We start from the raw sequence: 25,792 nt of genomic DNA, 5'->3' as shown, positions 1-25,792 counted from the left end.
ATAACATAATATTGGACATTAAGCAAACAAAAATAAAAGAAGATGTAAGATTCTACAGATTTCTCTTACTCTCAGAATTATTTCCTACTTCCTGTCAGAAAGTCTTCAAGACTCAGCTGGTAAATAACCAGTGCTTGGAGCTGGCCTCCTCTAGGGAATTTTGTTCAGCAGTTTAGACAAAGGTTGTCTGGGGTAATGTTTTATTTAGTTGTGAGGTGAGGGGGAAGTAGATAAAGTTCTCTAAGAACATCAGAGAACATCTGTGGAGAAGGGAGTGTCAAAAAGGCAAAAACCCTGTGCAATGAAATCCCAAACTCTTTTTATGTGCTTTGTATGTATGGTGGGGCTTTAATCACAACAGTTCAGTCGCCATCTTGATGGTTTGATACACATACCCTTTGGGTGCCCTTGAAGAGGAAGAGTAAATGGTCCATAATCTGAAAGGCTAACCAAGTGGGTTTGATACCTGAATCAGAAATCTGCAGAAGCATGCCTTTGCCTGCCTGAAGAGGAAAAGGAGGCTAAAAATATAAGAAAAGTAACAAATTAATGCTTTCATCTACCTACATTTCTGAAACAAAAAATCAAGTTTCTGTAACCAGTTTTTTTTTAATCATCTCATTTAGAAGCTACAACCCAGATCTTCATAACTGCTACAACAAGCCCCCTTAACTGCTTGTTTTGTGATCATCGTATTCTGTTAAAAAAAAGTTGCCCTTGTTTTCTTAGAGCTGTACTTTTAATTACTTGATTTAAGATCTAGACTGCTGCTGTTTTGTTGGTCTATCGTATCTTTGGCGAGTGCATGAACAATATATATTCGTATATTTTGTTTGCTTGAAAACTGGAAGCATTCTTTCTCATGGCCTCTCATCCCTAGAAATCTGCAAGTCTCTGTATTTTGGCAGCTGACCAAGCAGCACCACGACGTACCATTTTTTTCTTGGATTCTTTCCGTTTCTCATTTGATTGTTTTGCTTGTTTGTTTAAGGGACTCCATCAGCATTCCCAATCCAGACCTGATCCTCATCCTCCCAGCTGCAGGTTCCTGACCACAGCTATGGATGGATTGAATTCTAGCTCAGTTCAAATCCTAAGGGGTGGTTTGGAGAAAGGTTTCTTCAGCAAATCTAGAATTAAGAGTGACTATGAATTTGCACGACTCTTGCTGCTATAGAGTAATTGAATAAGGAACATCAAAGTGTCAACCCTTTATGGAGTTAATGCATGCACTTCACATCCTTTGCGTTATATAGTGGTTACAAATTAGTGTCTTACAAAGCAGAGAGGCCACCTTCTAAGCAGACTGGAAATCCGCATCTGTGGTCCACCTGGTACCAATTATCTCAGCCCCACAGTGCTTGGTGCTTTTCCATAGCATAACTAGAGCTCTGTGCTGTTGCAGACTTAGCAGCTGCCTTAAAAGTGGACCTTGCAACAGACGGGTGATCCCAACACCCTTTTCTGTCATCAGCTGCTCGCAAAATTGTTTCTGAGAGTGGCTCTGATCTGCTGCCTTAACAGAGAGAGAATCATATTTTTTAAACATCAAAAATACTATTAGAATCAGTGCTGCTTGCTTAGCAACAAATCAAAGGCATGTGGAAGTTAGTGCCTGGGTTTTGTATTGTAGTTAATCTTGTTCTTATGCAAAAACAAATGCGTTCCGTTTACAGTAAATGCACGCAATTCATAAAAGTGCTTTACTGTCAGAGCATGGATTTTGAGCATAGAAGTGAATTTTCTACACCTATGACTAGGAATTCAGATTTTTCTTTCTGTTGAAGCTGACATGTTCATAGGCATCCTTGAAATGTTCCCTGTAGGCATAAATTCAATCAGAAAAGAAATGTGATCAGAGGTACAATCTTGCAATGTTAATAAGGTGCCCTGATGGGTTGGAATGAAAATTTGTATCTTTCCCACATATTCCCTACTTCACTAGGGAGAAAGATACCAACAGAGAAAGCTGAAGGAAAAGTCATCTTATCCATAAAGGAAGCAAATCTAAAAAGCTATTTTCCTAAAAGCATACACATTAGCCCCAAGAGTTGCCAAGCTACAACATGGAGATTAACAGTGCGAATTTTAATCCTCCGATGAAGCAGAAGATGGGCCAGCAGCTGGTGTTTTTCTTTGGTCCTCTGCCTTCTTCCACTCAGGGCCAGCCTGACAGCAGATTTCAGATGAAACAGAAAGACATTTATTTATTTGTTTGTTTGTTTGTTTTCCAAATTTGTCACCGCCCATCTCACTGTGGGGTGACTCTGGGTGGTTTACAGTAAAAATAGAATAAATATTGATTAAGATAGATAAATATTAATTAATTAAAATATGTTAAAAACACACTTCCTTTATAATACTTCCAAGAGGCAGATGTTAATTAGGTGTTAATAAACTCAGGGTGCATCATCAAGGAGCCAGCCATCCCCAGGGGCGATTGTATGCTTCCTCGCCCCAGGCAAGTTGGCAGAGCCAAGTCTTCAATTCCGTCTGAAAAATTGGGAGGGAAGGGGTTCGCCTCACCTCTGGGGGGAGAGTGTTCCATAGGGCGGGGGCGACAGCAGAGAAGGGTCTTCTCCTAGGACCCACCAGTCGACATTCTGTCACTGACGGGATCTGCAACATGCCGGACCAGGTGGGACGGGTCAATGTAATGGGGGTGAGATGGTCCCTCAGGTAACCTGGAACTATGCCATGTAGGGCTTAAAAGGTGATAACCAACACCTTGAATTGGACCCAGAAACAAACTGGAACCCCGTGCAGGTCCTGCAGCAAAGATGTTACATGTGCCCTCCTTGGGGCACCCATGATTACCCACGTGGCTGCATTTTGAACCAGCTGTAGCTTCCAGATACTCTTCAAGGGTAGCCCCAGGTAGAGTGCATTGCAATAGTCTAAACAAGAGATGACCAGGGTGCGAGTGAGAGATTGGAGAGACTCCTGATCCAGGAAGGGGCACAACTGGTGCATAACATGAAGGGGCGCAACTGGCGCACAACATCTTTTATTGTTCCTGTGTCATTACAGCCAGGATTAAAGAGATACAATTGTCAGATTTTCTAACTCATGAGTGCAAATGAAACATCTTAAGATGATCCTGTTTTAACTTCCGTTGTGTCACAGTCCTGCTCATTACAACCAGTATAAGTGAAATACAGAAAAATGTGATAAAGCATGTGCCTGTGATATCTGGCCTGCATGTACCTCAATAAGAGAAGCTAGCAGGATTTTCAGAAACCCTTCAGCTTTCCCTCAAATGTTCTCTAGTGAAGGCTTTAGATATCAGCCAGATTCTGAATTACATTACAAGTTTGTGCAAAAGTGTTCATTTTTCAGGAGGACCTTTGTGGGTTTGTTTTGGACATACACCAAAATTATCCTCTAAACATTATGACTCTTTGAAAGGGCTCTGGGGAAATTAAATTCCCTACAAGGCAGCTACGTTTTGCACCACGGAGAGTCTTGCTGTTGAAGCAGAATTTCCCATGTAACCTTAGTTGCGAAATTGGAGTCTGGGACACTGGGTTCCCCATCTCAGCTGAAAAATGAGGGATACATTTGGAATCTTTTAATTGTGCTCTAATTTAGTGGAACTGTGCCTGTTCTTGATTAATTCCAACCACTGAAGGATGGAGTGGGGAGTGGGAAAGGAAATTTCTTAAAAATATGACTAGTGTTGAAGCTATGCTTGTACCATGTTTCAGTTTTAAATGGAAATGAGAGAGCTTCTAGGCTTCTGGCTTTTAAAAAAGATTTCACCTGAAGAATTCTGGATTATTGGAAAGCTTGTAATTATTATACAGTTCACTTCGCCTAATAAATGGATTTTTTGTGTTTGTGCCTTCAGCCAGTCTTGACTCCTGGCAACTGCCTGGACAACTCCAGTTTCCTTGGCGAGATTTTCAGAAATGGTTTGGCGTTGCCTTCTTCCTAGGGCTGAGAAAGAGAATGACTGGCCCAAGGTCACCCAGCTGGTTTCACGCTGAAGGCAAGACTAGAACTCACAGTCTTCTGACTTGTAGCTTGATGCCTTTACTCCCCACACCAAATTGGCACTCAATGAAGGACGGCCTGTCTCCCATAGCACCTCCCCAGCTGATTCGATTTTGCAGAATTGGCACATTTTGGGTTCCTTAGATTAAACTATATCATCTATCAGACCCCAGAAGAGCACCTTTTCTTTAGCAGTGTCTGCTGTCTGGAAAAAGGTTCCCCTGAGATCAAGATGGCCCCATGAAGACCTGGCTCTTCATCCAGGCCTTAGGTGCACTCTCTTGAGGGAGAGTGAGATCCGTTGCTTCATTCTATCCGGTCTGTTGCGCTTGCCATCTTTTATCTTTTATTGTAATTTCTTTGTTTGGTTGTTGTGAGCTGACCAGCATCATTGAGATTTGGGCGGCATACAGGTTTAATAAATTATTAAATAAGGATTAACTATGTGGAGTGGTGATTCTGGATGTTTTGTCCATATTCAACACTGCTATTACTGTTTTTAAATGTCTGGGAATGCATTGCAGACTAATAAACAGGATACACTGGCACATACAGATATGATAATTCCTTCTTCTGGATTTTAAAAAAAGAAACAGCCTTCCTTCTTATTCCTGGGATTCTTATTGCTGGGTTTTGGAGGGATTGATCAAAGAATCTCTGTCTTTTCCATGTCAAGTTTGCCTGTATTCAGTTTGTCATCCACTCCATATTCTTCCCACACCAAAAATGGTTCATTTTTTTTTTTTTTACTTCAGTGCAGTCTATTTGCATTTTTATGGAATATGCTTGCTTTCCCCAATTTATGCTAAAGGACACATTTTGATTCATTTTGTTAAACTGAAAAATGAATGCCAGAATTTGGAGAAATGCAAATACCAGGAATAGCTGTGTCCCAACATTGCATTATCTTTAGTTTCCTAGTAATTCACAGCTGAATAGAACATTCCTTAAAAAATCATCTTGCCATTTCTCTGAACAGAGATAGGAACCACCAGTATGTATATCCTATTTTCAGTCCAAGCCTAAATGGTCTGTTTCTAAGTAAATAGGTCACATATTACATGAATGGATTCATGTTTAGAATTCCTTATCTTGGGATGAAAAACAAGTAGGGTAACTAATAATAGCTAGTGGTTCTTTATTCCAATAGCAGATCAGATGGCCAGAAAAGTTTATTAGCATTTTTTTTTCCATATTTTTAAAGACCCATCTATAGTATTTCTCTAATGTGTTGGCAGCATTGTTGTATGATTTATTAAACAGGCATAAAAATATATTGGATGGTGGTAGCATTAGTAGGACTGTAACCTTGACAACTATATTAAGCTATCTAGCAGAAGTATAATTTCACAGTAGGACCAAGAAGGAAGAGAGACCTTATACAATCTCAGAAAATGGAACCAGTACATAACAGTCCTGAATTTGAAGTCAGTTAAGTCTTATTAAAATCAAATTGTCTTTCAAGGTATTATGGGTGCTAATACAATAAAGGGATGTTTCCAAAAAGAACTCCACAATAACATTATTCTTTATTATGGCTCAACACCAACTTTTCTGCATCTTCACCTAGATGAGACACATTTAAAATGCAGCAACAGTATCACAAAAATATAACATCCCATTTACAACAAAGACAGATGTTCCATTAGAATATCCCATAGATAATACAGCCTTGACAATTTTGCAAGATTTCAGCCATTTAATTGTGCTATCATGGAAGTTTGCACTCTGGTCCTTGCCATTTGTGAAAGTTGCTGATCCTTGCAGCCAGCCAGCCAGCCAGCCAGCCAGCCAGCCAGCCAGCCAGCCAGCCAGCCAGCCAGCCTCTCTCTCTCTCTCTCTCTCTCTCTCTCTCTCACACACACACACACACACACACGTGTGAACTCATAACAAATTAATAAGTCTTTCAGATGACATGGACTGTCATTGTCATCAATGTCCAGTGCACACAGCAGGTTGAGGAAATCCAATACATATGAGTGAAGCTATAGATTTTAGTGGTTTGCATATGTTAAGCTGATGTATTTGCTTCTTTTCAAAAACTCAAAAGCATCAACGTATGATCTGGGTTCCATATCAGTGGAAGTGCTTCACTGTTTACTTCTTGTCTTTAAATTAGTACTCTAATCTGTATCACTGGTATGGATTTATCAATGCTACAGAAGTCATAGTTGTGATGATCAAGAGTCAGGCTCTGGGTTTTATTATCTATTCTAAACCCCAAGGGGCTATGAGACTTTTGAGAAAGGGAAGGATATTTCTATGCAAGTATAAAACCCTGATGAAAGGGGTCTTTAGGGGCAAGCATAAATGATTGTTCTGGATGCATAGGAAATATCAGCTTACTTGATTTATGATATCGTTTAGAGGAATTTGTCTGGCAACTTAAAAGCATAATAATATTAGTTCTTCTAACTGCTAAACAGTGTTTTCTGAAAGTTAAAAAGGGTAAGCTTGTCAATCAACCAGCACCACAGAGATGTTCTTCTCTCTGTAAAAGCAATGGAGTGGTGTTTCTAACCGTGTGCTTAGGAGATTCAGCAAGGCAGCTTCATAAATCTAAAATAAAGCACCTCATTTTGTGGTCAGTCCTTTTTATGTATGTTTTCTTGTTGCCGTATGTTCCTCTGAAACCAAAGATATTGATACATTCCGTTCTGCAGGGAAATCAATAATAACTGTAATCACAAAATTAAGCGACTGACTTGTATAGCAGCATTTTCTGGAGAAGGAGCATCATGTTTTTATAGTTCTGTTGTGAAAGGATTTCCTAAAATCAATACCGCCTTTTGAGATATTGAAGAGGTGCCTTTTATGGTCCATGGTGCGTGGGAATTGGAAAGAATGATGTGGACCTGCTCTATACAGCCTCATTAGATCTTTTTCCACCTTTTATTTCTCTTCTAAACTGTTAGCTACTCTTCCTACTTACATGTCATCTGCAAATTTGATAATCATCCTCTTGACTCTTTCATCCTGGTCAGTTTGTAAGTTTAAATAGTGCAGGAGCCAAGATTTAGGGGTCATCAATAGATATTATAATCCCTATCTCTCTAACTCCTGCTATGAGTTAGATCAGGATCCAGAAGAACTGTCAGAGGCACAACTTCCAAATCAAGCTGAGGATCCAGCAATTCTCCTGGAGATGGGTTTGAGCAATTCAACCACTGGAACAGGGCCAAAAGAATCAACCAAGACACAGTTGCTGAATGAAGCTAAGCACCAGCAATGGTCCTGGAGATGAGAGAATTGACTGGGAAGACCTGCTGGATGCTTCCTACCCTTCTCTCCCCAATTCCAAGAAAAGCTAGCACTTGAGGTTATAGAATATTAGGCAGAGTGAACCCCTAAAACAGAGATCTTGAAGGATTAAGACTCCTGCAAGATCCCAGGCACTTAGACTTTTATGGTATTTTAACCCTGCATATGGCAGTCTTTTAGCATCTCAACTGTCAGTTAACACTGACCATATCATAAATATTCCTGGCCATATTTCGGTCTGGTTGTTGTGACCCAGATTGCTTTTTGGATTTCTCTGTTTCTGTGCCTTGAACCTGATGTGCTAGACCTAGAGATAGTAAGTCTGCTTTTGCTGTGGACAGGCTCTCTCCCCTTTGCCATGGCTCTTCCTTTGTAAGTAGAGATTTATAGCTATTGAGATAAGACAGATCAGTATCTGCTCAGAAAAGGATCTGTGGACTGTCACCAGAGATTTTTTGTCCTACTGTTTCCCCTCCTTGTCTTATTAGTCTATCCGAGAAGTGGCCATCCTGGTGTCTTCCAGATATATTAGATTATTCCTCCAATCTTCCCTGACCATGATCCTAAGGAAAAAGTAACTGAATGGGCAGTGGCAACAGTGGTAAACAGGAGATTATGATGGTCCAGTGTCAGTATCTTGCTTAAGAATCCTGTCCTGTCCACATAGCTTTCCTTTCCTTTTATAGACAAAAAATGTTCATGAATGCTACTGTCTATTTCAGAAGTTTTATTCTTGAAAACTGGAAAATTAGTCCACAATAATCTTGGAAAATGATCACGTAACACTTTCACAACTGATTACATACTGTAACACACTAGTACCCACACTGGTATATTACACTGACCTTCTTATAGTGTTAAAGAGCTGGATCATGGTGGGCAACATAGAGACATCCAGATGTTGTTAGAATGTAAATCCAGTATCCCTCACATTGGCTGTGCTACCTGAGTGATGTGGATTGGAGTTGACCAATATATGGAATGCCATATATAGCCCATCTGTGATCTTGTCCCTTTGTATACAGCCAGAGCGCACCCTGAGCATATCCTTTTCCAAAGATACTAATAGGAAGATTTAGGCACAATTATATGTTTATGTCATATCATGCCACTTAGGAGTCACATGTCACTAACATTTCTCCTTCTAATGCCTTTGTATTCCCTTCTGCAAGTTATTTGTAAGTGGCAGTTGCAAAAACTCAACTAGCCATACATATTTTACAGCCAGCTATTGAACATGGCACAATAAGATCTGATTTTCATTTCAAAAATAAATAATAAAAAGGCAACAAGGAAAAGCTGTTAATACATACTCTAAGAAAACATGCTTGAGGCTGTTTTCATTACAATGGAGTTATTTATATACTGTTACTTTCGTGTATGGCTTGAGGGTTTTAAGGGCATGGACATCAGTGGAGAAACATTGTCTGGATGTGGAAATCATAAAATAATTACTGTGATAGGGAAGAGAGAATGCATATTTTGAGATGATCCTGAAGGCAGAGACATAATCTATTCACAGAGCCAGGAGGCAGATTCCAACAGATTTATTGAAGAACCTGGTAAATATGGCTTTATAGTCCTAGGAAAACAATTAAAGCAGGGATGAACAGCTAGCCATTTTGTAGACCAGTTCAGATTCACAACACCTTAGCCTTACCAAATGAGGGTCAATCATTTTTTATTTATTAAATTTATACCTCTGCCTTTCTATTTTGGAGAATACCCAAGATGCATTAAACATGTTGGTACTACTTAGTTAAATACCTTTCTTTTATATGCTTCAGTAGTTATGAATCTCTCTCTTTGGGTTGTCCATAGATGTGACAACCACCTAACCATTATATGGGTTTGGTCTTATTATATAGTAGGAATGATTTATTGCAGAGCACTGCAGAGAGTGCCTGTCCTTTGTAATATTTTTATGAACATAAACTTAAGTATAGGTGATCCTCACTTAATTACCACTCGTTCAGTGACTGTTTGAACTTATGACAGTGCCAAACAGGTGGTAGTTACAACTGGTCCTCAAACTTATGAGGGGTCGCAGCATCCCCACATTCACATGATCACCATTTGTGACTTTCACTGTCAGTTTCTGACAAGCAAAGTCAATGGAGAAGCCGGCAGGAGGTCGCAAATGGTGACCACATGATATCATGCTTAACAACATTGTGGGGTTTGCTTAACAATGGCAACTGGAAGCCGTGGAACTGCCATCACTAAGCAGCACGGTCATATGACATTGCACTTTACAATCGTATCACTTAGCAATGGGAATTTCAGTCCCAATTACCATCATTAACTAAGGACTACCTATATTGTCAGTTTGATTGATTATGTGCCATCAAGTCAGTGTCAACTCATAGCAACCACATAAAGATTTTCTCCCTGACAATCTATCCCTAACCTGGTCCTTCAGGTCTTCCAATGGTGCAGCCATTGCCACTGTAACCAAGCCCATCCACTTTGCTTCTGGTTGTCCTCTCATCTTTCTCAGCATCAGAGCCTTTTCCAGAGAGCTAGGTCTTCATATAATGTGTCCAAAGCAGAGTAATTTGAGTCTGGTCATTATGCCCCAAAAGTATTGCCAGAGTATTCTACTTTTTGGTGGTAGGAAAGAAGGCCACTCTTCAGAGCCCAGCATAAATGCAAAACTGCAAACTACAGTCTGTTATTCCTTTCCATCTTTTTAGACCATATAATCCAAGACTTGGTTCCTGAGCCAGTTGTTCAGCCTCCCTTCAGGGAGTGATGTCACACTGAGGATCAAAAAGCAGCTGTGAGAGCCTCCCTGGGTGCTAATAGCATTCCTTGATACTTAGTAACTTCTTCCAAGGAGATATGTGCTCTGTGGATATTAATCTAAACCTGCTAAGTTTGAGAGAGACCTCATAGTCCAGTCCTCGGAACTCAGACATTCTTCTGGTTGCTTAGGCTCTTGAATCTCACTGTGAGACTTAACTAGGCTCCTTCACTGATATTTTAGATTTTTGGTGTCAGCCACAAGGGCATTTACAGGGTGTGCAGATGTCAAAATTGGGTGGGCACAATTGGGTGATTGAAGTCCTGCTCCTTTTTATGTGCATATGATGTGTGCAGCACATGTTAGAAAAGGAAGAGGTTTGATCACCTGGTTGCACCTGCCATTTAACCCTGTTGATGGCCCATGTAGAAAACTCTAGTTGCACGCTCTATTTCTGAAATGTGGACATTATAGTTGCTCTTGGAATTGCAAACAAAGTTCCTTCACTTGAATCTTTCCATAACTCCTGGTCAAATACCACAGTCAAATCACAGAAGAGACATCAAGTGCCTTTCTTACCCTTCCTCCTTAATTCCACAGTGCTTTTGTTAGTATACAAGGAGTTTTTCAACTGCAGACTGTATACCTTAGATCTGTATATATAGAGATCAACTAGGCTTTTGTCTGACCTAGAAAAGCTAAGCAGAGTCAGATCTACTGAGTACCTGGATGGGAAACTACTGGGACATTCCTGGGCTGTAGGGTAGATTGAAAAGTCAAAAAAATTATCCCAAAAGAAGACAACAGCAAACCAAGAAATCTATATGAAATCACAAGGAGTCAAGCTTTACTTGAAGGAGCTTCTACTTTTTTTTTTTTTTTTAGTATTATAGGGATTGCTTTCACACCCCCATTTTCATGTGAGAGAATTGGCTTATTTCAAGAGAGAGAGACACACAGAGAGTGAAAGCTTAGTTCTGTGATTAATATGGTTGCTGGGAATGTGAAAATTAGTTCTGGCATCTTATTTGATTAATTTTTTTTTTAAAAGTAAAACCAGATATTTTTGTCTTTTAAGAAACATATTAGAGGACTCAGAAGGCAGAGTAGGCAATCTCTTTACTATGGCTTGCCAATGGTTAAGAACCTTTGAATATAAAAATGTTTACCGCTCTACATATATGAAATTAGGCCAGCTGGCGTGTGAACATGTTCTGTGAGCTTCTTTTGGTCTGCTCTAAATGTTATTCATTTAATACCAAACTTCCAATTCTCTTTGGCCTGATTCTCTCCTCTGCTGATGATGTGGCTTTGGAAAACTGTAGAAATATATAAAGGATATATTGAGGATTACAGACTCAAATTTTTTTCTTCAGTTTCTCTGTATACTAAGATCTAGGATTTTGAAACTGAAGGTTCAGTAAAGAGCATTTGGGTAAGAATATAAGAAAGGGAGTAAAACAAAGATACAATCAGTATGTACAGCCAGAGCCAGGTAGAAGTTCTGGATAACTCCCTCCTGGACCAGATTATAGAATTTTCAAGGAGGAAAGATACAGTAATAATGGAGATATCAACTTCTTGGACATATGCTTGGAAACCAACTTGGTCAAGACTTCAAGGCCACAAAAAAATCTCAGTGGTCTTGTAAACTGTTTCATTTTCCAGAAGGATAAATGAGAGACAAGAGGGTCAGGTCTCTGTATCTGATACTAACTAAAAGAGAAGAGCTAGTCGAAGAAATAAATTCAGTGGGAACTTTGGAAAGAAACACCCCATCATCTTCAGGTTCAAGATAATATGGAAAGAGAAACTGGAGCATAGAAGTAGATTTAAAAAAAACCAATTTCAACAACCTTAGAGAAGTACTAAGTCAAAGGGAGCATAAGAGGTTTGGGAAGTTTCAAATAGCAAGATAATATAAGTACAATTGCACATAATTTCAGTGGAAAAAATTAGGGCAGTTTAGGAAACCATAACAGATGCAAGTGGACACTTTAGGAAACCATTATGGATTCAACTGAGTTTACAGGAACCCATATAGAAAATGGAAGATGGGCCTATTCACCAAAGAAGTGTATTACCATTAGCTAATATTGGCAGAAAGAAATCAGTGATGGGGAAAGGGCTTCTGGGATATTGTCACAGTTGACTTAAGATTTCACCCTCACTTTATAAGAACTCTTGGGGTATTATTCAACTATTTTCCTAATATCTTTACAGTGATGTATATTATCCCAGCTGAACAGATTGTGTGTGTCTGTATGCACACATGTAAACTGAAAAGATTGAGTGAAGACCTAACATATATGAAAACTAAACCAAATTGATCCATTTTTGAAGACAACTAAACATACAGAAGATCTGAAAACAGCAATAAAAATGAATTAAAGAGATTTGTTTTTAAATGCAGAATATTTGATCTATGGGTTATTGCATGTTTTGAATTGCAATGCATTACATGTGTTAATGGTTAATAAATGAAATATTTTATGGAATATGGGCACGTCCTGCCTCTGCTATGTACTAAAACTCCATCCTAACTTTTTATTTCTTCATTTTTCCCACCAGTGGTTGATCTGCCCATAAGCAAACTGTCAGCCCATAGCACTTGCTCTGTTTTTCATTCTTGGCTGACTTATTTTATTCTTAGATCAGTGACCTGGTGTGACTTCTGACTACCATATTCTCCATAAATTTAAATCTTACTAAGACCATCTCTGTTGTCATAAAAACCATAAACTCTTTTATTCCTTCCCATTCACAGGGAACTACTATAAATCAACATAGGCAGTTATGATGGCCTAAATAATCAAACAGTAGTTGAAACTAATCTCAGCTGATTGAATAAATGCAATGTACATAAGTTGATGTAATACTGAGTTCACTGTTTATGCTCACTCTTCACATACAACTTGTTTTTGTAGGATATGTCTGAGCCCATGTAATCAGTCTTATTGGATGTGGAATACTCCTTCAGTAACAAAGTATGAAAAATAGTTTGATTATTCAACATGGCTAATTGAGCAGTATATCTATTAGAACCAAGCAAGACACCACAAAATAATGTTCAAAGTTTCCTAGTCCTCCACACTCAAAATGAGGTCATACAGTTAAAAAGGAAAAAGGAAGGTATGGAGTGATAATGAAAAAGCAGGATAATGTAAAACTTAAGCCAGATGTTGTAGCCATGGGGACTGCCATATAGAGGCAGTCTTCAAGATGGAAAGTACGAACTGAAAGAGGAAAATTTAGCAGGTGTCATCTTGCATGTAGTATTTTGGACAAAGCAACAGCTGAGCTTCCAATTTCTGAAAAATATATGCAGCTTAAATCTGTTTCTTATCTTGGAAATGCACAGGTTCTTGCCTGGGCTGAAACACAAAATAAAGGGAACCATGACAGCATTTCTATTTTCATTATCATGCCTGGTTGGTAATAATTCTTAAAATATTATTTAATTGAATGTAATATTTTATTATTTGATTAGTGATCCTTGATTAGTGATTCTTTTCCCCTTTCTGTTGTAATATACTATATCCTCTTCCGGTTTCCACAATATCAGAAAACCCACTGTTACTGTACACGCTTAATAAGGTTTATTGTTTTAAATGTCTTTTGGGATTAGAGTATTGATTCATGATTGCAAACACATTTATACAAGCCCAAAGATGTTGTCATTAAATCTTCCTCCTCTTGTCAACTACTAAGGTGTTGATCATTGGTTTCCTCCTAGATATTCTTAATTTGATTTCACATCACAAATAATTTGTGGCAATTCTTTTCACTGAAGCAGTATCTTGGAGCAATTTTTCCTGCTTACCATCATGGATACCTGTAGGACCTTTTTTATGGTTCTAGGTTGCTGAGTAGTAATAACATCTGAACACAATGCACAAGATTTAATAATCCAAAGTACACCATGAATATAAGTTATAAAACCAGAAAATCACAGAAACGCAATGGCTTGAAAATAAGTCTCTTTTTACTCTCCTAATATACTGTACATGTAGTAGAAAGAACAAACACAGTGTGCTCGTGGGAGTGCAACATATTCACACTTAAGACAATGTTCATGCCATGACTCCATCATCAGTTTCATTGTCAGAATGGAAATCCATCAAAGAAGATGTAGCAGGAGATACGACTGCAAAGAATAATCTAGCCCAATGGAATTATTAAACAACACAGAAATTAATTTATGGAACGAGGAGACAGGATCATAGTCATACTCTCATTGTGACACAGATGGAGAATTCTCTATTTTCTGCTTTCTATTTTTCATTTTTCCATTCTCAGTCTAATTCAATCCTATGCCATTTTTTTCTCAGGTGGTGTTGCTGTTTACATATTTTTATGTGCACCTCAACATCGTACCCAGTTTTGCACACCATTTTTCTTCGTGTAATGCTTTTTGTTATATTTTTTTCAAATATCTTTTCCATCTTCTCCTGAACTTTTGTACCGTTTTTTCCCTTAAACTACAGAATGACTTTAGCAAAATTCTGTGAAATGCAAAGGCCAAAGGATGAATGTATTTTGGCCTGCTGAAATGATTTGGGAAGTGGAGATTAATAGGCCTGTATGAAAATTCAAGCAAATATTTCTCCATCCAGACATTCAACGTTGCCTAGCTGACCAAGTCTTTTTGGACCTGTTTTACATTTTTCAAGCTGCTTCAACTTCATGTCCTTTATCAGTTTTGGAGCATACGATACACACAATCCTTTGTAAATGGAAAACTAGGGGCCACATTACTGAAAGCTGTTATACATAATGATCAAGACAAAATCCACAAAGTTTTAATACATCCTGAAGAGGTTTGTTTTGTTTTGTTTTTAATTTGTTTGCAAATAAAAAACCATTTACAAATCAAGGAACTAGAACAGACCCTTATTTCTGAACTTCTGTATTATTAGTTGCCCTTGTGTAAATTAAAATCCTCATTTGCTTTCAGTGCCGAAATTGCTGCTACGTTTCTCATGCTCCTTGCCTTCTTAGCTCTTTAACTTTGGTAATTAGTGAGCCAATGATGGTAAATAATTAAATGGATGTGCACTTTACACTTATCTGGCTCATTCAATCAGAGGACTGTGCTTTGCCACTTACAGATAATGTTCTTGTCATCGCAGCAGGAGAAAGTGATTTTTCTTCTCTTCTACATTGTTTTTGCTATGTAATGGGTTACAAATAAGAGCTCCTAGATATCTAGAACTGATATTTCCAGAAAGCATAGCATACTGTACTGCTTTAGATCTAAGAACTGGTAAGAAATGTTCCCTGTTTTTCTCCATTCTTCCTTATCATCCTAGCCAGCAAGCAAAAATGCCCAGTTCAGTGGTGGATGGGGGGCTAGAGTTAATGGTTTAGGCGGGGAAGAGATACAGTGAACCAGATGGTGGCATGAACCAGAGGGTGCATGTCCATGAAATTAGTTGTCTGTTTCGGAGGGTTGGGGATAGGTGTGTGTTGTTAGCCATTCTAAGCTTATTTTAGACTACTATTGCTGTTTTCATGAGCTTCATGCCTTGAAATGGTGGAATGGTTAGAGGAAGCTTCAAGCACTGCAGGAAAGGAGTTTAAGGCCCACTCAGGGGTGTCCATGGGGAGGGGGAGGCTCAAAGAAGTCAAGATGGCGTCTACATCAAGGAATAACTATCTGACTCTTTTTGATCAGCAACATAAGAAGCTACGTATGTGGAAACAAATTACCCCAATTCAAAAAAGGAGGGCTAATAGCGTTGGTGTCTACAGGCAGGGGTCAAAAAAGATGGTGGCTGCGTGGACAACACATGTAAAAAGGGGCAGTTCTCACAGTCACAATTGCCATCTTGACGTTTTTGACCTCCCTTGCAGGTACTCCATAAGAAGAAGAAGAAGAAGGAAAAGGAGAAGAACCACTGATGCAAATTCTTTTCTGGGTGGAAATTTGCATTTCCCCCCCCCTTGTAGCCACTAGTGTTGAGTATGTTGGCATGCTGTGACTAAGCTAGGCTGGTGCAAGGTCTGGATCCTGAGTATAGTGAGAAAGGAATTGTATGTCAGATGTCATACTCAGATCAGTCTGGAATCTGAGGGAACAAACGTGACCTTAAGCTGACTAAATGCCTCAATTCTTCAATTCTAAAGCAGGTAGGTCAATTAATATTAGCCTTTCTGCTCTGCCGTCTATAAAACAAGGCAGATGAGTAATGTGGTGTCTCAGTTATCATTTTAATAAGTAGCATATTTTATTCCCTTGTAGTTATGATGTTGCATAAGTTCCTAAATTGTGCCACTCTGGTGCCTGAATTTTGAAATGGCAAAATTGCAGCTTGGTAAGTAAAACTGTATAATGCCAAACATGCACAACCTGCTGAGCACCACACGCTTGTAGCATTATGTTACCTTGAGTGCGCTATTCGTCACACATTTCCCTCTGTGAAAAGCATCTCACTAAATCCTCTCTCACCCCCTCCCCCACTGCCCTACCTGCTAAGCATGATCTACCAGTCAGGAATAAAGCTCTCAAAAATAATGGAAAAGCTCAGGACATGGAAAGTTAATGGCTGCTCCTCCGATTGTAGATCTCACTCCCACAGATGCTGTAGCCTTATCTTGCGCTACCTTCATTATGTTGCAATTGCCCACTGTTGCTTCAATTACATTGATGCCACTGTGTTATTGCATTGCCTGCTGTCCAGAAGCTATGTTTGGCGAAATCTCACCTTCTGAAGAATTGCAAGGAGGCAACAGCGCATACTAAACTAACAGTGATAAAAAGTGTGTCTAGCCAAGAGAAGCTTAATCTTGATCACCTGCCGGGCTAGATGGCAGGAGAATCTCTAGTGATGCCTGCATTTTTGGCCCACATAAGCTCTACGGTGAAGTTCTTTAGAGCAACTGGGGCCAAATTATGCCACCAGGTTGCCTGTCTATCAGCTACAGCATCTTATTCATTTGCCTGGATCTCCCAAGACTATAAATCCAACCCAAGCGCCTCCTTTCTTGAACAAGCAAATACTTTGCATTCTACAAGCAATTCAACTACTCTCCGGCACACTTTTGCTCACCTCCTCCTCATCCATCATTGCCATTCTCATTTTTAATCCTCCTCCTCCTCCTCCTCCTCCTCCTCCTCCCAGCGAATCTCCAAGTAACCAGAAAGACAAACTGAAATATTGAAGTTACCATGCGAGGAGAAATATACACATCTCTACCAGTTCCAGTTAAGTTGTGGAGTTACTTTATTTGGAAACAGTTCAGTGTTAGAACTATATATATTTACATTAGACTGTTCTGCTTTATTTTCAGGGATATAAAGAACAAGGGGGAAATGTGAATAAAAAGAAGGGTGCTAAACCTGTGTTTCTCCATCATGCTTTCTCTCCAGGCGAGTACGGATGAATGGTTGCAACCAGATACAAAGCAGCTCTCATTTTAGAATGGAGGCTTGATTAAAATGGCCATCCCTGATTGCTTTGAAGAGAGGACTCCAGTTGTAAAAACTCCAGTTTTAGGCTATATATGTAACTGCAAACATATGGCTGTGTTCCAAACAATGCAAATAGATTTGCAGTACACATCCCATCCCCATTTATGCATCAGTTTGCCTCCTTATTTCTTATGGGAAAATCCAAGATCATTTGTTACAATAAATGACAGATGTACTGCATGATCCTTGGCTTTTTTAAAAAAAATGTCAATTGACTTGTATGCATCGAAAAGAATATATATAGTCAGTAGCAGATGAAAGAGATTAAAATTTCTATCTTTTGGAAATTGCATGGTGTATTTTCCAAGAACTTGAAATATTCACCCACACTGAGATGAGCATGGAAACATCTGAATGTTATTCCTTCAAATGTTGAAAATTAAGTCATTTAAATATTATTCAAGGCATTTCTTTCCTATATGCAGCTTTTTTGGGAGGGGGGGGGGATATTTTCTGGACATTTTTGTCTTATTGCAGAGAAATGAGGATTGGTGGGGAAGAAGCTGACATGAAGAAGAAAGATGGGCCAGGCCAATGAGAGACAGTGGTGGGCTCAGAATGACCACTGTGGTAAAGGTCCAAACTATTCTTTATTAAACATGTGATTTTTATGAGTGGTAAAAATTAAACATAGACACTCAAGGGAGAGGCCACAAAGAAAAGAATGAAGCAGAATGGTGTTTCATTGTTAGTAGTAGACTTTCAGTATGCATAAAGAGAAAAAATATATAAAAGAAAAAGACTATGCATTTAAGGGGCGGGGGAGTGAAAGGAATTGCCAATGTAGAGAAAATCGGTTGCTAAATAAAATTGGCATATTTTATTTACGCATTCCAATCCTTTATGTCTTTGTAGGTCAGGATGACATCCTCCAAAACATTTTATAAACGATAAAAGGGGATGTAAAGAGACATACAACTATTCTACTGAAAAACAAGAAAGTTCTAGGAACTTTCCTACAGGACAATTGGTGGGAAACAGGCTTCTGTGAGGCTCGTTACCTGCTTTCTACCCACTGACTTCAGAAATAAATGCGCATTTATTATTATTCATTTTGTAACAGAGTATAGGAATATGATGATTTGGCTCCTCTGGCTTCCTCAAGCAGGAGACTCTAAGATTTGGCCCTTCTCTCCAATCTCTAAGATCAAAATCCTTCCAGAATAAGGTCACAGATTCAGTTAGGAGTCAAGTCTTTATGATGTGTTTTTATCGAGAATAAAAGAATTAAGGGGGAGTTGAAAGAAGAAAAGGTGGGGGGAGTAAATAATAACTGGGATGATGAAACTGCTGCTCCTTCAACTAATAACATGCACACATACAGAACAAAGACATAACAAGAGTAGCATAGGCACCAGAGCTCAAACAGTTTTACTGTAACATAAACCAAAATTCTAATTTACATCTTTCTCTACTTTTCCCTAGATTTCTATATCTTTTTCTGGATTTCCAACCCAGTCTCTGTGTTGGGGCACTGCTTACCTAGCTCAGAACAAGCTCAGGAAGAGATTTCTCATCCCTCCAATGGAAAAAAGAGAGAGAGAGAGAGAGAGAAAGACAAAATGAAGCTGTCCTTTCCTCTTTTTATTTGTCCACCTGAAAGTGGAACCATCCTGCTGTTTCTTGCCTCTTCATGCTGGACTTTGGTAGGCTTCAGATGACTCTACGTGGATTGATGGATTAGATTTTCTTTTAACCCTTTCAGTGTCTGAATCTGTTAGAATGAGATTTCTCCCCATTCTACATCCATACATATGTACTAGTAATGCAAAAGATTGTTCCCATAATACTCATCATATTATTATTCCTTTTCTGAATGGGCATGCTGTCCATCCCTTCTTTATCTTTAAACTATATGGACTGTATTTCAATAAAACATGGAGATCTGGCTTGGCAGCAATGCATGTGAAAAGGATCTAGGTGTTCTAGAGATCACAAGTTGAACTTGAGCCAACAATGTGATGCAGCTGCTAAAAAGGCAGATGCTATTTGGGGATGTATAAAGAGGAACACACAGCCCAGCTCAGGCAAAGTAATCATCCTACTCTGCTTTGCCTTGATCAGGCCCACTTGTAATACTATGTCCAATTCTGGGTTTCCCTATCTAAAAAGAATGTCAACAAACTGGAGTGAGTTCACAGGAAGCCTATCAAGATGGTGAGGGAACAGGAAACCAAGTCCTATGAGGAAAAATTATATGAACTGGGTATGCTTAACCTGAGCGGAGAAAATGAGAACAATTTTTATATATCTAAAGCAATGTTTCTCAACCTTGGCAACTTTAAGGTGAGCGGACTTCAACTCCCAGAATTCCTAGCCAGCATGGTCTAAAATGTTGTCATATAGAGGAAGGAGAAGACTTGTTATCTATTGTCTCAGAGGACAGCATCGGAACCAAACGGTTGAAAATACAGGGAAGTAGATTCAGGCTATATATTAGGAGGAATTTCCTCATGGTAAGAGTTGCTAACCAGTGGAATGGGTTTGTCTCAGGGAATGGTATGCTTCCCTTCACTGGAGGTCTTCAAACAGGGACTGGACATTCATCTGTCCAACATGCTTTAGCAGATTCTGCATTAAGCAGAGATTTGGACTTGATCACCTCTGAGGTGAAAGGACTCTTCTTGGTAAAGAAAAATGCATGGCTGTCTCTATAGCACAAGATCAAGACTGAGGGTCTAACAGTATGCTGGTATTAAGTACATTTAGTATATAGCGGAAAAAAGAAAATTCTGTTTAAATATGGCTTTGACAAGCATATGATCTTCAATTTATACTATACCATATTGCTTTGTAAAATCACAGTTTTGGAAAGAACTGAGTGGCTCATCAAAAGTGCTGTCAAATACTGTCTTTTGCAGATGAACTGTTTGAAGTACCACAGGTCAGCCCCCATGCGCAGAACGTTTGTTGGTTTGCTTTATAACTCACAAATCATACCAATGTCAGCTGACAGAAAAGATCCGTTTTAAGAGCTGGCTCACATATTTCTCAGTCGATGACTTGCATCTGTGAATTGACTCCAAAGTAAAGATCAAGTGCACCAGCTTACATATCATATCGGTTGGGAAAAAAACCATCCATAGTTTGTGGATCCTGGTCAGCCTCCTGTGTGGAATTTTATAGGTCTGGTGCTTCCTCACACATAGAGGTTATCAGAAGAAGAGGATGATTGAGAAGCATCCAGGAGACTGTGCTTTCAAGATGTCCTGGAGAACATGCCTTTTGTGACTCAGTACTGCCTGGATCCCAGAGTTTACACAAGGTACTGGTTCCTTAACTGTGTTGCATGAACTCAGCCATATTTATTTTCAGACACACTCTTAACAAATATGTATCCTCTCTGTAACCAATTTATTTTCACTGTTGTAGCTAAATCAATTGTAAGTTTGGAATATACGAACTGACTCTGCATAACATTCTGGGATACGCTTTGCACGAACCATTGGCTATACAACGTGTGCATGGAGCATTACATGCTGAAAGGCAGCCAATGCAAACGTAGCCATTAGTGAAGTCTAATCCATTTGCCACTGTTAATGTTAAAGCCAAGGGATTTGAAATAACGATTGTCCCCGATAGCTTCTATTCAAGGGTGAAAAGCAAGTACGGGGAGCATCATTAACCAGCAACTGTAGGAAGAAACTCTAGTAATGTGCACAGCCTGCACAAATCGTTGGCTTCAGTCTCTTCTGAAACTCCACAGAGGATAGGAACAGATTTTTGATGTTCACCCCTACAAAAGGTGGAGATGCCTACCAAATGCGTAGATGACACAAAATTGGCTAGGAGAGCTGACGCTGTAGGAGACAGAAATGAAATTCAAAGTGAACTTGATAGATTAAAGGGTTGAAAATAACAGAATGAAGCCTAACAGAGGGAAATGCAAGGTTCTGTACTTAAGAAACAGGAATCAAACAGAAATCAGATGGGATATATCTGCACTGGGGATAGCTGGTAAGAAAAGGATCTTGGAAATGTGATTGATTGCAGACTGAATGTGACTCAACAGAGTGATGGGCTGCAAAAAAGGCAAATGCAGTTTTAGACTGCGTCATCAGGAGCATCGTTTTCAAATCATGGGACATAACAAGTCCACTCTTGTCTCAGCTTGTCAGATTCCACCTGAAGTTCAGTTCTATGAACCAGACAAACTGGTAGAGGACAATGAGAATAATCACAGGATTAAGAAGAGAACTTGAATGACCTGGAAATATTTAGCTATGAGAAGGAAAGGGGGAATTTGGTAGCACATTTCAAATCCTAGAAAGGATGTCAGCTGTTCTTTATTGTTCCAAACCGTAGGACATGAAATAATGAATTAAAGGTATAAAAAGGGAGATTCTGATTGAATGTTAAACAAAACTTCCTGACAGAAAGAGCAGTTGGACAGTGGAACTAATTAATCAAAGAAGTGATGGGTTCCCCTTCATTGGATGTGTTCAAGTAGAAGCAAGACAGCTATCTGTCATAGACGCTTTAATTTGGATTCCTGCACTGAGCAAGAGAGAGAGTATGTGTATGTATCTCTCTGTGTGTACACTGGACTGGATGGCCTAAATATCCCCTTTTGGTTCTATGATTTATTTATTCTATGAACAGCCTTATTCCTTCTTTATCTGGTTGCTGTAATATGACCACAGTGTTCATTCTGCTGAACCATTCCATCCTAAGGTGGTCCTATGGCATTATAAATTCAGCCTTCGAAGGAATCAAAGTTTCCTTGGTCAGCCATCCAATCAAGCAGACCAACAGATTCGCCAGAGGTATTGGATTAGTTTAAGCCAAGGAGTGCTGGAGCTATATTTAAATTTTTTTTTGTGGGGGCAGGGGGAGATATGGCATACCATGAGAGGGGTGACTATTTATTTATTTGTTTATTTATTTATCAAATTTGTAAGGCTGCCCATCTATTCGCTGAAACTCTGAATGGTGAACATATAAAACTTTAGCAATAAAAAAACAAAACCGCAGGCCCTCTCATTAAAAATACAAAACGTCTATGACATATATCCACCCCAAAGCTCCCAAACTAACAGTTTGACCCCAATGTCTTGGGGGGGGGACTGGATTTTGCCCATAGATGAGCCAGAATTTTGTCTCATTTTGTGGGGTCAGGGATTCTGGCAGGAGACCCCACTTATGTGAGAGGTTACCGGGTAACTGGTCCAGCTGTTCTATCTCAGCTCACCTACTTCAATGAGTTGTCCTTGTGGGAATAAAATTTAGGGAGTTCCCTCTCCCCAAGTTAGCTTTTTTGACTTATCAGAAGAAAGCCAAAATATAAATGTAACAAATAAAGAAATAAATAAGATGTACTTGTGCTAGTGATGTTTAGTAGAGATCAGAGGTTCAGGGTTCTGTGTGGTCCTGGGGTGTTGTCTATGCATCATTGGTTTGAACAAAGGGAAAGGGTTCTGCGAGGAGATACTTGCAGGAGAAAATCCCACCAGGAGCACTGAGCAAATCATCCACAACTTTCAGGCAAAACCGAACAAAAATTTAAAGCCACTAGTGAATTAGTTCTGGAGAAAGATTTCTTCTTGGATCATCAGTGTATATTCTTGCCGTCTTATAGTTCTCTGTTGCAGCCCTAGCTTGGAGTTTATCCACCCCTCATCTTAAGTAAATAAAATCATTCATAATGCAATATGTCAGATTTTGTAGTTGGGTGAGGGGTTCACATTTGAATCATTCTCCCCACGCTTAAAAGGACCACCCAGTGTCCTGTGCTTACAAAGTAAGTCTGTCAAATTTGAACCTAGCTTGGAGTGTACAGGATGATTTATTGTGGGAGTTCAATTCAAATTTTCTCTCCTGTTTCTAGTATAATGTCAAGAAATTCTTTCTTTGGTGATTCATGATAGAGATATGTGGCTGGATAATTAATTAAATATAATTCATATCACCTGGATTACTGTGTGGATTAGAATGCAGTTATATTCCTTTGGACTTTGTTACAGTTTTCAGCTTAAAATGTATATATTAGGGAAGGTAACAAACAAAAATAAATGTGGATTTCCATTTTTCCCAATTCACAGAATGATTTGGAAATTTGACAGAAATAACATGACTGAATACATGGAAAGACCACCTATTAACTAGAGTCTACATCCTTATTTACTGATATATATGGAAAATATGGATGTCTACATGGAAAATATCTGTCCTTTGTGCTAAATTAATTCCAAAATGTATTTTCACAGGGAGCTTTCTATTCCTCACTAAACAAATGCATTTGCTGCTGCAATATTGATGGTTACGTTACTGACTGTACCTTAAAACAATTAGCTGTTATGAATTGTGGCAAATAGAACCACAGGACAGTAATCTGCAGATATTATGCTTTTTAAAAAAAAGTCCTTTGCTGCTCTTAATGTAGGAGGCGACATACCAGGTGAAGATGGCTCCAAAGATTGGAGCGATCTGAATTCTTAATGGTGGTGAAGAGGGAATGTCAACAAGCCCAACATGTCACACAGAACTACTGCAAGATGACATCCTGACATTCCTTCTACTAGGCAAGTGTTAAAGAGAACAATAGAATTGTTTTCTCTAGTATCACTAGCCAGCTACCTGTTGTGATCCTTACATATATCTGTCCATGCTGAAATGGTAAGGATATGAGCAAAGCTGAGAAGTCTCAAGTGACGCACCAGTGTGTCAGCCTGGAAGGCATACCGACAACAGAATCCAACTGTCAAATTAATTTGGCAGATAGCTCCTGGTGGAATCCAGAAATACTTTGTGCAGAGTATCTGCTCATAGAATACGCTTCTAGCTCAAAGGAAAGGGAGTGAGATTCCTTCTTCTTCCCTCTGCCTTGGAAATCTGCTCTGGTGTTGCCTGAAGAGAATAATCCTATAGAGGGAAGGAAGAATTTGCAGAAATTCCTTTTTTCTTCACATCTTCAGTTAAAACATCTCCCAAGTTTCACCCTTCTCCTTACATTTCTCTAACAACCTTCAGATATTATTTTAATTAATTTCTTCAGCTGGATGGCTTTTTTTCCTTTCCTTGTGAAATATAGTACATATTGATTTATTTTGTGAAACGCAGGATTTAATCACGTGTGCCTATGGGTTTCCACGTGAACTACAGTCAGCACACCGGGCCATGTTTTCAATTTATACAACATTTAAATATTTACATATCTTGATGAGATTGGATTTTCTTCATGAAAAAGAGTCTAAAACATTATAAGTCTTTTTCTTTCTTTCTTATGTGAATACTGCGGATGAACGTCATTTGATTTAAAAATAGTATTGATGTTAATGGCAGATAGGCCTAATATCTGCAGACAAAAGGAGTGTTCAGACGTAACTGCAGATCAATATTTTATCATTAGACTTCATCAGCCTTCCCCCAAGGGATACCCTTCATCCGGGTTGCTCTTGGGGATTTCAGGAGTTGCAGTCCCAACACATCTGGAGAAGGGAGGTTAGGGAAGGTTGAACTATATTCTCTTCCAGATAATACTAGCTCCAAACAAGTAAGCAAAAACAGATCATTCATATGGATAATAACATAACACCTTATATTACTTTCTATATCACTATTGCTCTCTGCAAAAGAAAGTGCTTAATTGGTTATAAATACTGAAAGCTTATTACATTGTTCTTGAACTCAGCCACCTTTCCCAAAAGAAACTAGATCATGGAAACAGGCATCATTTATTAATAATCCTTCTCATTCAAGTTATTTTACCATCAATTGAACATGCAGGGATAGATATTTATTATTATTTTTAATTAAGTATGCTGTTTTTTAGTAAAAAAAAGTCCTAAAGCAGCAGATCCAAAAGAAATGTAAAGAATTTACATCATTGAAAATTATAAAACAGGGAAGCAGGAACAACAGCAACAGGCAGACAAAGAGGATCAGTTCCATGCTAAGTCATGGTTTACTTCAATAAACCAGACTTTACTGAATAAACCACAGTTGGCTGGATCTGCAAAATACACCAAGCAATGTATCATGAATCAATGACTAGATTCAGAGCACAGTAAGCCAAAACCAACCAACCATATTGTGGCTTAGCACGTGGTATTAAATGCTTGTTAGCATCTCATATCTATGCTTTGCTACCATTTTTGCCTACTGAACAATTTTGCTTAAATCTCAGTTTTAGGTAGGGAAGGTTAATAAACTGAGACATACCCTGATGCATCAAGTGGGATAACAAAAATCTATAACAAATCAACCCAACTTTTTATACCTCTAGCGTATATCCCAAGAAATAAAGATAACCACTCAATATGCAAGAGGGGGATGCTTTGCAAACCACTTCATACATTGTTTAAGCACTTCTT

General features: G+C 38.9%; 1 long non-coding RNA gene across 1 annotated transcript in view; it reads left to right on the top strand.

Moving 5' to 3' along the window:
* Positions 1-15,881, top strand: part of LOC148214567 (uncharacterized) — a 58,179-nt gene extending 42,298 nt beyond the window's left edge. The window contains exon 3 of the long non-coding RNA XR_015797725.1: positions 15,863-15,881. This is a non-coding gene — a long non-coding RNA (uncharacterized LOC148214567). The remainder of the gene's footprint in view (positions 1-15,862) is intronic.
* The last annotated feature ends 9,911 nt before the right edge of the window (positions 15,882-25,792 follow it).

This window comes from Python bivittatus, unplaced genomic scaffold, assembly GCF_059951505.1.
Source record: "Python bivittatus isolate LINGU-HERP-01145 unplaced genomic scaffold, Pbiv_v1 ctg000610_np1212, whole genome shotgun sequence".
NCBI lineage: Eukaryota > Metazoa > Chordata > Lepidosauria > Squamata > Pythonidae > Python > Python bivittatus.
The sequence above is the reverse complement of the archived record's forward strand: the minus strand, read 5'-3'. Positions and strand labels throughout refer to the sequence as shown.